Source organism: Bidens hawaiensis, unplaced genomic scaffold (genome assembly GCF_021521415.1).
Source record: "Bidens hawaiensis isolate Kalapana, Puna unplaced genomic scaffold, B.hawaiensis_p1.1 tig00010601_1, whole genome shotgun sequence".
In the NCBI taxonomy this organism is placed as follows: Eukaryota; Viridiplantae; Streptophyta; class Magnoliopsida; order Asterales; family Asteraceae; genus Bidens; species Bidens hawaiensis.
Window position 1 is genome coordinate 655,294 of NW_027491814.1, and position 15,163 is coordinate 670,456.

General features: G+C 33.5%; 1 pseudogene; it reads left to right on the plus strand.

Moving 5' to 3' along the window:
* The first annotated feature begins 12,557 nt into the window (after positions 1-12,557).
* LOC143535780 (putative late blight resistance protein homolog R1A-3) lies at positions 12,558-14,493 on the plus strand (annotated as a pseudogene).
* The last annotated feature ends 670 nt before the right edge of the window (positions 14,494-15,163 follow it).

The window sequence follows — 15,163 nt, forward strand, 5'->3', positions numbered from 1 at the left end:
TGGATTCGAACTTGGGAAGCAAACCGGCACACACACTCTCCTTTACCAACATAACCACCCAACCAACACAATGTTTATGCCATCTTTCAAAATCATTAATACATATAAAAAACATAAAGAGTTCACTTTGTGGCACCAAACTCTTCTTTTATACTAGTTAGTAATGTATATTTACTATATCTCATAGTATATTTAACTAAATTATTCTATCCTATTTATCTATTTAGTTATGTATTTATCGAAATATTATCATTATAAGTATATTTTATATTAAATTATTTTGAATTATATCAAGTTTAAAGGTGATTTTATAAATAAATAAAAGTAATCATCTTATAAGTAAATGATAGATAGTAATATTGTTTTTGCAATATCAACAACTATAAAAATCAATCGTTTAATCAATAACATACTAATCACAAGCATAACTCAAATCACATCAAAATCTTAATTCATTAAATCATGTTATATCTTATACAATTAATTTATATTGTGTTATAAAATTAATCATAATACAAAACTTTGAATAGTTATAACAACGCTTCAAATGAAAATCCGAAAAGGGCACTTATATATAGGATGTACCAGCGGCGTATCCACCATGTCCTTATCATCTTTACATTTGTACCGTCATCCCAACTACCTTCGATTTTATATTATGTCACACAATATTACTCATTATGCTTTCCATGCAAGGACTTCGATAATTATGTTCCGGGCCATAATTACTTTTATCGTCAGATGGTCTACATGATTCGTCCCATCGTGTGGATTTACAAAACATTTGAAAAATATAATTATAAGAATAAAAATCCTTTAGGGAAAGGAGTTTTATGTGAGACATCTTTAAATAGACAAAAGTTTATAGTTTGGTTTAAAATGGGGAATTTTATAAAACAACCATTCGATAAATTTAACTTTACTCCAGGGCGTAGCAATAGAAAAATCTTAACTAGTACTTCGATAATTCATAAAAAACGTTAACTCAAAGTTTATTAAATAGTCGATACAAAGCAGAAAAGTCAAATTCAAGTAAGATAGAATATGGCGAGCGGCAGTATCTTCTTGTAGCTTGAATCTTCAGTTACGCATGACTTGAAACCTTGAAACTTGAGCATCTTGAATTATTTGATCAATAAGAGCTTGAGCAGTCGAGGTAGATTGATTCGGCATCGCTTGGATAATTGGAGCTTGAACGGTCTGCAAGAGGGTGGTTTGCTTAGAGTAGGTTTGGTAAGCTTGAGCTTGCGGGTGCGGAACTTGATAAGTTTGGGTTAAGTATGAATGATCTTGCTTGACGAGAGGATCTTGAGGACGTGGGGTTGATAGGCTTGGACTTGATAGGTAATGTAGTATGGTGTAACTAAGGTTTGAACTTGATTGGCATGGAAAATTTGAAGGTACATATCGCTGAGAGGATTAGGTCTCCTGAATGGTAGCAAGCACGGGTAGTAGGGGCATCAGGTTGAGCACGAGGGGTAGGATGTTGCGGGACGGCTTGTGCATTAGGCGGTGTAGGGAAAGTATATGCAAGGATGGTCGAAGCGATTACACTGGGTGCAAAAATGACTTGAGGATTGAGTCAAATGATGAAAGTTACTAGTGGGGCATAACGAGTGAATACTGATGGAGAGTTTCTTGCTCGGGATACTTTGATTTTGTCGAGGTTGATGATTTATTTGATTAACATCATAGTTTTTATGATTAAGCTTGTGCTAGTTGTTGTCGTTGTTGTTGTTGCGAGGATGAGTAGGGGTAAATGAATTAAAATTTCCATAAATTAAGTTAATGAACAAGTTTGATTTGGTTGTATTAATGTTTTGAATTTGAGTTTATATTTTAGAGGTTGCAGTAGTTAGTTCCTTGGCTATACACGCGGTGGTCATGAGAACTAGACTATTGATGTCGAGGAGGACGACAGTTTCTTAGGTGAGACATTCTATGAAGACAAAAAATAAAGATTATAAGATGAAGGGTAAACTGAGGAAAACATTCAAATAATAAAATGCTTAATTGTTTTATAATAACTTTGCTTTTCATAAGTGAGAGATTCGCATCGTATCATGAGGAATAAAGATAAAAGTTTATAATGTAAGGGGTACATAGCGTAAATAGTTATTAGATTATGTAGTCAATATGATTGATGTGTGATGACTACACAAGGAAATGAGGTCTGCTTAAAAATTATATTTTTATTTGATTAAATTAACTTAACAACAAACTAACGAACATAATTTGTGTGTTGGCCTCCCATGAGCTTTCCATGGCAATTTGAATGGCCCAACGAAACTAACGAACAAAATTATCTGAGTTGGACAGCCCATGAACGTTACATGCATTTTGATTGTCCCAACTAATTAACTAATTAGCAATACAATAGAGTTTGTCGGCCCATGAGCGTTACATGACGTTTTAACCGACCAAACCAAATAACAAATAAACAAGAGAAAAATATGAGTAGTTGGAGCATCCCGTGAACCACCACGTATGATGAACTCTAATAAAAATAACATTCAAAACAAGATGAAAAATGGATAGTGGGAGTGCTCATGGATACCATGGATTTTTCACCCAACTAACCAATTAAATAACAAAACATAATAATCGGAATTTACCAAGTTTAGCTACGAACCACCGTGAATTCGGTTTAAAATCTACCTAAGGTGTCGGTCGTATGACAGTTGTGTTCCTCTTTGGCCGAGGGGAACTTTTCATACTACCTAGCCTTAATATGGAGTAGAAACAAAAGTAGGGAATTCTTAAGGAATTTCCCAAAAACAAAAGGCAGTCTACTTTGATTTACAATATTTATGGAAAAACTTTCTTTGAAGGTTGAGGCATAGCCTTGGAGTTGTGTGTGTGTGTGTGTACATAACAATATTATAATAAAAAAATAATTAATTAATTATCTAAGAAAGCTGTAAACAATTAATTTCACACATAAACCAAACAGATAAACACATATGAGGCACCTAAGCATGTTACTAAGGCACCACTAACGACTTATCTAAAACCTTCGGCTATGTATCCTTTGTATCACACCCCAACCTAAGGAGGAAATGTCGAGGCGTGAGCTGATTGCTCACAGCTTTCAAGGTACAATTATGCAATATTTAAAGGTGACAATATCTATTTATTTCGATTAAATGATTCAAATAATTCAAGTACAAAGTACAACACATTAAACAAACAATGAATACAAATCTAAATCTTGATTAAATTCTTCACTAAGTCTTCACCAAATCCTGCAACTAGTTCAAACAATAACATGCATATGTGTATTATATATAGAAAGGTTTGTCAACAACACATGTTGAGTGAGTAAAACACCAGTTTAAGACACAACGATAATAATATATAATAAATAAAGAAAGATGCAAAATGGACACTGGTTACCAAGTAAGGACTAAACCGTTGCCATAAAAATGAACACTGGTTGCCAAAAATAGCCGTATGATCATACTATAATGAGGATATGTTAGACCTCTTAGTAATGTATTCAAATAAAGCAAGTAAGCAAACAGAAAGTTAGGCATAAACTAATATACACACGACGATTAACAGTTGTGGTTTTGAATACTAGATAATAGATAAATATATAAGATACACATATGTCCCCAAAAGTTTAAAAATAAGTAAACAGGGGAGTGATTACTCACCTCGATGATTAAGCGAGTAAACCGAGAGAATGATTAAACGAGTATAGTTCACGCGATAAGTGATCTGACCCAAACAGACCTGATACTTATAAGTCAAAACCGAGAAAATAGCCATTGAAATCAATCCAAACGGATGTATAGAACTACAGTTATGAGATTTTCAGCAAATAAGCGAGCTGGTACTAACCAGAATCCGAACAACGAGTTTTGGAGTCAAGTTTTGGTTAGTACACTCAAAATCTCAAAGTATACATAAAAGTCTTTTGGCCCGAAAGCTAATTTTGACCATAAGCTATAGTAATTGATTAAATACGATAATTGACTTTGTATGAACCCTAAACGGGTTGGGATCAAACTGACCACCAAAACTCCTTCAATCAGTGAAACTGATTGAGGTTTACGAGATAAAACAAATGTTTTTCTTGAGGACCACTTACCCAGAATGTTAGAGGAAAAGACAAGAGAGAAAAGATAAGATGTCAAACCGAAGGTTGAAGATTTTGAAGGAGATCACCAATATGAAACCCTAAGTCATGAATTTGGGATGGAGGATGATGTTTACAGATGTATGTAGGGTTCCTTGATAGGTTGGTTATAATAATAAGAGTTGAGCATGTTTGGGATTGCTTCTTTAAAATGCTTTTTGGAGAGGCAAAATGTCCAAAATGCCCATCCAAAAACACCTAAAAGCACCAAAGGCAAAATGTTCAAAATGCCCCTCCAAAAGCACCTAAAAACACCAATCTCCAAAAAGCAAAAAACATTTTAAAGAAGCAATCCCAAACACCCCCTTAGAATTTGCTTATTTGGTTAACGAACTCGTTTAAGAAACAAAATAATCAATTAATGACGAAATCGGGTATGATAACTATTAAATTTCGTTTTAATTATTTAGGGAATGAAATTGGACATGTTATAATATTAAAAGGTTTAACTTGGAGCTTAAGTTTCTTGAGTTTTGGCAAAAACAGTCCATGAACTTTGATAAACGCGATTTTAAGCCGTTTTAAGCGATTTAAGTGTAAGATTTGTTTAACGAGTTTGAAAGCTATATGAATATAAAATAAGTCTAACAAAGTTAAATACTAATAAATATAAGATTTTAATAATTTAAAAGATCCGGAATATATTACCAAGTCGGGTAAACGAATACAAATTCAAATACGAAAAACCCGAGTTGTTACACTTTGAGATCATCTCCTCATTTTTATCCAAAATATGATTATCCCAAAAACGGCGTTACCTGAACTTTTATGATATAGTCATCCTTAGAATTTAAAAGTTGATTGAGCATGATAAATTTGTTATCATAAATACTCTGTGTATAATAAATTTTTAATCGACTTATATTTTACAATTAAAAGTTGTATAATCATGAAACATATAAATCCGGAAATTAATATATAATAGAATGATGTGTTTCATTTAATATGAATGCATTTTCTAGAACATGACAATATCATATTAACATTAAACCCATTGTTCAAATAAGTATAAATTTTCTTGTATAGTACATTTGTGGTTGTATTGGTCGATATAAAATGTTTATCAAAAATCAAAAGTGGTAAGGCCATGTATATATATCCTTGTAACTCTCGATGTGTAGTTGTCCGTGTGACAACTAAGGTTCTTTCAAGTACAAAGCAAGTAACCAACCCCAGATAGATGATGATATCCATGAAACTAACAAAAACTATTTATACACATAAAATATCATACCTTTTGACCAACTAATATGATGTCCTTTGAGATCATTTGCTCATGTTTATCCAAAACATGATTATCCAAAAAAAAACCATGTTAACCGAACTTTGATTATATAGTCATCTTTAGAGTTTGCAAGTTGATTGTGCATGATAATTTTGTTGTCATTAATGATAGTGTATGATAAATTTTTAATTGACTTTATACTTTACAATTAAAAGTTGAATAATCAAGCAACATATAAACCAAAAATTAAAATATAATAGAATGATCTGTTCCATTTCATATGAATGTAATTTCCAGGAATATGACTAACACATACTAACCTAAAGCCATTGTTCAAATAACAGTCGGAAAGAGTTTAACACTATGATTTTCGGTTGTTGATAGCGATGTGTTTCCTTTCGTTGATTCGTTCATCATCGTCGTCGTCATCATCAGGATAATAAGAAGCTGAGAGAGAGAGAGGGAGAGAGAGAGAGAGAGAATGAAGTATCATATCTAGATCCAGATATGGATAATAAGAAGCTTCAAGATTAGAGATAGAAGAATTTTCAAAAAGCTTGCATGGGAAGAAAGAATTGGTGGATGTGTGTGTGTGTGGGGGGGGGGGTGGTTATTTTAAAATTCAAATATGAACCTTGTCTTTTTTTAAAAATGGGAATGTATAGTTGACAACTAATAGCATCCACAACAAGCTTCAATTTCCTAGGTTTGAATCTATGTGGCAAAGAAATGGACTTGGATGACAATTCTCTTGTTGTGGAGCAAGTTTGTGAAGGATGGGTTTGTTTAAGCAAACTTGCAACAAACTTACAAGGTGGCGTGGGGCCACCCCCTTCTCTCTCTCACATGCATATATACATGTATTATATATATACAATTATAAAATATTTTAATAATGTTTGTGAATGTTCGTTGTTGTAGAAAAAGCTGAGGTTTTTAAGAAAAGTTTGAAATTTGATGTGGCTATTATGTGAAAGTTTGTGGATATTTGTTGTTGTGGATGCTCTCAGTAGATTGCTTCTAAGATTGACACATCAGCAAATGGCCTCGCATGTTGACATATAAGCACAATGATAAATATGGGAAACAAGTGTCCAAAATATTTTTCTTTTATTATATAGGAAAATTGTTGTAACACACTATAAATTGTACAAAGCTATAACACAATTAAAATACAAAGAGAGACAAAAATGAGAAGTGTGAAAAGGATTTGTGATCACACAAAAAACACCTTAAAAATAAATTCAAGAAAATAAAAAAAAATCATAACTCAAAATATAAATAAAAACGAAAAAAATTAAAAAACTAAAATGTTTCCGCCATCATTTCCGTTCAAAAAAAAATTAAAAAAAATGACGAAAAGACACAATGCCGAGATCAAAGACACTGACGAAAATGAACAAAAGACACAATTATAACCTAAAAACATAATAGATCGCAAAATATTATACAATGCCAAACAAAATATAGCACAATGTTAAGTAATATAAAACAATATAAAAAACACAAAATCAATGACGAATATAAACACAAAACACAAAAAAGACACAATGACGTTTTTCACTTACCATCTTGTTTCTTTTATCAGAACGAGAAAGACGGTGGAAACATTTTTTTGTTTTTTACTTTTTTCGTTTTTTTATTAAATTTTGAGTTTTAAAAAAAAATTAGGATTTTTTTTGTGCGACTACAAATCTTTCTCACCATTCTTAATTTTAATCCCCTTTGTTGAATAACTTAACCTAACAATATTACTATACAAAGAGATATTTAAAGATTTTTAAGTTATAAGTGTAAATTTTAATTTTTCAGTATTACGTCATACGTTTTCTACATAATATTATGTACTTGTTGATTTTATATTTATTATTTGAATCATCTCGTGATATTCGAGTTTTTAAAACTAGTAATATTATACTAGTAGGTGTATCTGCGCGTTGCGGTGGGGGCTCAATGATATTCGATGGGTATGAGTTTGCTTTGCGGTGCGGGGGCGATGCAACAGTGGGGGGGGGAACCCACGCTTTTGTTCAGGTGTGACATGTCATCTTTCACAAATTTACAATTGTAAACTGGAAACCATGAGTAATAAATATGTGGAGGTCGTTGTGAATGACCACCAAATGTTCATATAAGGGTTTTGCTGGAAGTTCTGGAAAGGTCATGCTACTGAATTTCTTAGTATGAGTATCAAAAGCTAAGAAAACAAGTCGGTGTGGATATATGTGATTGACAATAAAACGATGAAGTGATAGTCAACATGTCCATAAGTTCGCAACAAATAATAGTTTATTTTAGGTTGATCATGTATGCTAATGTTTTGGTCATATATTTTGAATGGGTAAACTATTTTTAGTCAACTGATCCAACTTCATATAATACTAATAATTATAAAGAAAATAGTCGAATTATCATAAATTATACATAATAAAAATACTATTAATAACATTTTTAATAACAACATACACTTAACTAACAACAATATACACTTAACTAAGTTTTAATCGCTGATAAATATTATAAACCAAATGTAATGAAAGAAATGATAGAAAAACTGAATATTTATAAATATGGCCTGCTTTACAGGTGTAAACTATACACAATATAAATTGTTCATTTTTGGTTCTCTGGTAACAATTTTACTTCGCAGCGGGTGTGAACTATAACTACACTATTGTTGGTTATAGGATTTTAAAATGCTATTGTTTTTGTCAATGATGTATAATTTAGTCGTTATCAAGTTGATTTTTTTATTATGTATAGAAACGTATTGCATCTATAAGTAGTAAATAAAATGTAACAAAAGGTAAATATATTATATCTACCAAACTTTAGATTTAGATTTATACTTGATACACAAATATATTATATCTAAATAAGTCCAAACTACAACATGAAAGCAAGTTGATAATTTCACCAAAAGGCAAAGAAACAATTAGTTAGGACTCAATCTTAAAATTACACAACATAATAGACCATACATAAGTGGTGTTGGTTATTGATAAGCCTTGAACAAAATTCTGGAAAAAGCTTCCAAAGATAATATAAAAAACAAAAAAACCGTGCTACTCATTTAATTCGTTATTTTGTAAGCCTATGTTTAGTCTTTTTCTATTTGTTCCTTTAATTACTTATTATTTGTGCACATTTTGTTTCCGTTTAGGTATGCAACGTATTGCGTATTATTCGTATCTTACAAAAAAACAAACGTACAGTAGGGTCTAGGCGTGAAGTTTCATCTATCCCAGAGGATAAACATGGTGTACCCATTAACACATCTAACTCCAAAAAAACCGCTTTTCTTTTTTTATATATAAATAAATATACATATAGCATTGAAAACAAATACTAATCTACAGATAATTCAAGTAACATTGTAAGCAACATATTTATTAACTCAAATGGAAGGTTTCTAACATGCTTTAAACATTGCAACCTTTTTTTTGCATAATCAATACCTTCTGAAAATGCCAAATTCATATTTATAAACATTTCTTTCAACCCTCCACTTTCATCTAAATTCTTCAGTGCCAACCGTTCGTTGCTCGTCTATTGCTCACCGATTCTTCTATTTCCATGGCTGACGCTTGCTCGATTTATACACTACAAAGATAACTGTAACATACCATGCACTCAGATTTCACCAGCTTCTAAATAGTCCTAAAAAAATTAAAAACATTGACTATCTAGATCAACTCTTACGTGTAATTTCATTGCTGGACATCTCAAACCAATTGGGCCTAACCCCATTGTTGGCGCAGACTAAAAAAGAACTCATTTGGATACAAATACGTTTACCCAACCCACCAGGCTCCCCGCCCATATTGCCACATCTAACGAGCTTCGCGTTAATAATCAGCGAACGCAAAAAATAAACTTAATATTCTAGGTAACTAATTGTGTAATGCAGTTATAACTAAATCCAAAAACCTGAATGAAGTTTAAATAAGCAAGTGTATATCAAAGACATTATAAGGCACATATTTATATTGAAGATTAGCCCAGTTTTATTGCACTTTATCTGGATGAATACATAAGCTTGCCTTTTTAATTTGACATTAGCACCGATCATCAGATCGGTTATTGTTACAGGCTACAAAATGCATTCGGCTACAATAGATTAAATATAAACTTTGGAAGGAGTTTTGACTCGTTTGGTTCATGCAAGGAATAATATTAATGCAGAAATACTTACATGTTCTTCTTGGAGCCACATTGATTGTCCCCAGACAAAGCTTTAGCCTATGGGCATAAAAGTTCGCAAATGAGGTCAAAAAATATTTATAACATAATCTTCTCCCTAATCTTAAAATCATGTCATGCTTAAATTAAAATAAAAAATATAAAAAAAGATGAGTAATTAAATTCTACAATCGCATATCGCATGCTCCCATGTCCGTTAATCTCCTTCCGGCCTTGCCCTTCGTCTTTCGTCATATTCTCCTTCAAGGTCATGATTATCTTTTTTGTTGGTCTATTCTAAAAGCAGTTGCTCTCTCTCTAGCCTACAAATACATACATTGTTTTTTACCATAACAAACACTGCACAAACATATATTGTTTTGACTACACAACACATGCATAGACCACCACTTACGCATACTACTAATACATGTTGTTTGACCTGCTACTGTTTTGGCCTGTAGCTGTTGACCTGCTTTTGTTAGCCTGTTGTTGTTAACTAAAGGAGAAGACATATAAATCATCTAACACAAACTGATGTTTTATCGCTTGCAAGTATCGGTTTAGCCTAAATTAAATGAAAACGGCAACATATAAGAGTAGCTATATAATAAACCATAAGAGAGGACGTTACCTATTCAGCTATCAAATATCTTTAGCATCTCTTGCAACAAGAGCATATGAAGGCAACATTTCCTTAATTATTGGGTTTTAAACGGGTCGTGTTCGCATGTTGATTCAACCTGTCACAAACTCAAATATTTGATACGAACCCGAAGTGTTAGGCACGTGAATAACCGTGGCCCCACAATTATAATCTGCACAACATCAAGATTTATAAAAAAACGCGCATGCCTTCAAGAAGCCAAATTCATATAATTTATTGTCACAGAAGCGATTCAAATTAAAGCAGTGGAGTATATGAGGGTTCAGGACCTTGACAGCACTGAGAACATTCTTTTCTTGAGGTCTAAACCCAACAAGAACAGTAATGGCTTGAGTGACCACCTGCTAGTTTCTTTTTGTGGTGGCTAGTTGGTTTTTCAGTCTGAAGTTCATGATGAAAGATCATGCTTAGAATTTAAAGGCTGGAGCGTTTATTTAGGAAATAGACTGTGTGTGTACATTAAAAGGCTTACCTGATGATGTGCTCAGGTATATTTGTCTGCATATGTTATATTGATCGTCTACAGCTGTAGAAATACTACTCAAGTGCACAAAGACATCCAAATTCTTTAACTAATTAAAATTTAAACATTGCCTGAAACAAAAAGCACACAGATGAAAATTTACCAAAACAAGTTTATAATGAATCATTACCTGAATATGAGCAATATTAAACTGCATATCGCCCTTAGTTATAGCATCAAGACCCAAACCATTTGGGTATGCAGTTACAAAAAATAGAGATTACCAATGTAATTTAAAAAAAAAAGACTGAAAAATACAATACAAGCGAAACACAGATAAACTCATTTATTTATTTTGAACTGAAAAACCACCAATTTTTTAACAACAATCCCAAATACCCATAATTCCTATTATGTTACACATGCATTTTTTGTGTAGCTTAATCCTTTCATATGTATAAAGAAAGTGTGTATTCATTGAAGCATTAATTTGGGTAAACATCTCCACTTTTAATGATTATTACACCTATCCAGTTGCTCTAGAACTTATATACTATGCTATTATTTCAAAGATAAACTATACATATCTTTATACGATAAAATCAAATTCTTATGTGTTGACATTTTTTTTCAGAGATAATGACAACACCCAAACTTAGAAAATGATATATACACCTTAACATTCATGCATACATCATAAAGTAAAACCAAGTATTATTAGTTGGAAATATCAGTGAATAGAATAGAATTCAAGATCAAAAAACGTTAACAATCAGGATTACCCTTTGACCTCAAAGTGACCCGCTTAAAACATATGACCGACTACCCCTGAACCTCAAACTGAAAAGAAAAAAAGAAAAAAAAAACAGTTGGATTAATTGAATAATAAGATTCCAACACCCCCATTCAATATATATGACCGATTACCCAGACAAATCGCAACAACATATGAATTTCGATTAACGATTAAGACTAATAATAAACGTACCTGCATAAAATTGAAGGGATTTGTTAAACGATAGAGAGAGTGCCGACGAATTTCGTGCCCTAATCTAGTGCTGGGATAACTAAATAGCCACTTGAGTATTGATGAGTATCCCACTGGCTATTTTAACAGACGTCGGCGTTATGACTGAGAATAAACATTGAATACGAAATTATTAATATCATAAACACTCATTGCTATCATCATTCAGAGAGTCCGTTCAATCCTGAAACCGATCCATTGATTACACCTGCGAATTTATTGATTGCACCGGCAACTGGAGGTTAACTAAGTCCGGCCAACATTTAATATAAAAGGGTCTTAAGAGAGAGAAAGAGGAAGTTGAAAGGCCTCCTATATGCATTATAATGTAATATAGATAACAACATATTACAGTGGTGTTTGCAACGGATAAGTCTGTGTTAGAATCGAAGGGTGTGTCCAAACGGGTACAGGACTACAGGGTGTGTGGATAACTGGTGATGCACAGCACAGATAAGCTTTTATCTTCATATTGTATAGAGTTAAAGGTGATCGCTCATATAGATAAGCTTTTATGAATTGAAAGGTTTAAACACGACAGGCACCTCTCTGACTGACGTGGAAACTGTTTGGTATTTAAATCCGATCTCTGTTAAAGCAGCTTATTAACTTTTAGAAGAGAAGATGGCAGACGCAGGGAGTATCCAGATGTTCATGGAGAAGTTAAAGCAGCTTATTAACTGCAACGACAACCCTGAAATTATTACGCCTCAACTCCAGCTTCTATATGATGACCTGGCCTCCATGATTCAAACCCTAGCTTTCGTCCACCACCAACATCAAGAAAAGGTTAACGATCTGAAGCGAAGATTCATATGTGCAGCAGAAGAGGCATAATATATCGTTGATATGTTCCTGACTGGTGTTCATCTTCTTTATGATGACGCTAGAAGAAAATCATTTGAATGTCAACATTCGATTACAGTGAGTCGTAGGAGATCATCATTCAAGTCTGTCCTCCATCTGTTTCTATCATGTCTTCACATCAGGAAAATTAATAGAAATGTCCCTGCTGACTATGAGGACTTTGATCCTGACACAACGCCTGATGCTGTTAGGAGATCATTCACGTCTGTAGAGGTGGAATTCCCTACGTCGGATGAGGACTTTGATCCCGACATAACGCTTGACAGTGTTAGGAGATCTGTAGAGGTGGAATTCTCTACATTGCATGAGGACTTTAATTCCTCCCTAAATCTTGATGATGTTAGGAGAACATTCAAGTTTATCCAAGTGGAATTCACGAGCATGACAGCAGATTTATCTGAAACAAAACGAATTCAATCAGCACCTGCTCCAATTTCTGTCTCTACAAATTCCAATGAAATTGTGGTGGGGCTTGATCGTGATGTTGAACTCATAAGAGACAAACTTATGGAAGATCATAAGAAGCTAGATGTTGTCTCTATTGTTGGTATGGGCAGAATAGGCAAGACCACCCTCACCACCAAAGTATTCAACGATCCTTTTGTTGTTTATCATTTCCATGTCCGTGTATGGGTCACTGTTTCTCAAACATATGATAAGCAAGCTCTGTTGATTCAAATTCTAGCCTCCATTGGTGTTAAAGAAGCCCTTCAATAGGCTAGTGACTCTCGACTCCGTGAAATGGTGCACAAAGGCCTACTGGGCAGGAGATATTTGATTGTCATTGATGATATATGGGATATAGAGGCATGGGATAACCTCAAATTATTTTCCCCCCTTGACAATAATGGAAGTCGTATTGTGCTCACTAGTCGCTTCACTGAAGTTGCTAAACATGCAAAGCCAGATGGACTCTCATTCATCACATGGAATCTTTAAACCAAGAAAGAAGCTGGGAGCTATTGTGTCAGAAGGTGTTCCATGGCAATGAGTGCCCTAAATGGTCAATCAAACCTGGTATGCAAATAGTGGAGAATTGTAAAGGATTACCGCTTGCGGTGGTTGTCATTGCAGGAGTTTTAGCAAAAGAAGCATGGAGTGAAACGTTTTGGGTGGAAATTGCTAAGAGGAAGATTGTTAGTGAGAAGAATGGATGCCTGGAAACATTAGGTTTAAGTTAGAATCACCTTCCTCTTCATTTGAGACAGTGCTTTCTTTATCTTGGTGGCTTCCCAGAAGGCTACAATATTCAAGTAAGTAGATTGATGTGGTTATGGGTGGCTGAGGGGTTTATTCAAGAAGATGGACATAGAAGCTTGGAGGACACTGCAGAGGGTTACCTCATGGATCTAATTCACAGAAATCTTGTAATTATAGACAGCAGGAAGTCAAATGGAGGTGTCAAAGCTTGTAAAATGCATGATCTTGTTAGGGAGCTTTGTCTGAAAAAAGCCAGGGAAGAAGGATTCATCCTTGAAACAGGAAGAGGCCAGGATTGTCCTATATTGTTATTACACCACCTTATAAGCCCGTTCGTAAGTTGATAAATAACGATATAAACATTCCAGATCATACTCATCCATCCTCAGGAAAGCTTCGATCTATATTGTGGTTTGCTAAATTCATATCCTTGAGTGGTCGTGAAATTGAAATGTGTTTATGTTCTTTTATGCTACTAAGGGTGTTAGATCTACAAGACTGTAGATTAGGTTATTTTCCTGAAGGCGTTGAATTGCTAGTTCACTTGAGGTATATTGCAATTTCAAATTCATCAAGAGATCTCTCATCTTCAATATGCAAATTATGGAACCTTCAAACCCTCATTTTCAGCTCAAATGTTCCCGAGTAACATATCAGATCTGGTAAATTTGAGGCATTTGCAGACCTCGAATTGGCACTTTGATAATGGTTCCATTGAAAAACCAATGAATTTGCCGTGTGGCATTGAAAGATGAGGCATTTAGTTTTCAAAGGTATTTTCCTTGCATTAAGAAACTTTCACGCGTTACTAAAAGCTATAAGCAAAATAACTTCAAATCAGTGCCGGCCCTAACATACAACTAACCCAAGCTAGGGCTTGAGGCCCCCATCTTTTGGAATCTAAGGTTTGCCGGTTGCCACTGTGAGGAAGAGAGAGTACAAGCATGCCATGCCACAGACTTTCAATTTCACCGGTGAAGTATTTCTTAAATACAATACAAAATGGGTGATGAATAATGAAAGCAGCAGAGGACAGAGGTGTTATGTTTCTGGAATGACTTGTTAAAGGGAAAGAATTTTGAACTCTTTAGATTGATAACTATCAAGTAATAGTGATTGAATGTGAGCCACATATCTTTTTCTATTTATTTTTTTTACTTAAAATGTTTTCTCTCATTTAATATTTATTAATGTAGTTGTTTGTTTCACAATACAGATATTCATTAACTACGTTTACGATCATTTATGTTTATTAGTATTTAACCTTTTTAATCATTTGAGTTACTGCTACTACTTTCTTGTTTTGAGAAAATTTCGAGTACCATTTTTTCAGACTTTGAGTTTTTAGAATAAATGTCTTACTTGTCATGCTTTTATAGTATATTTTC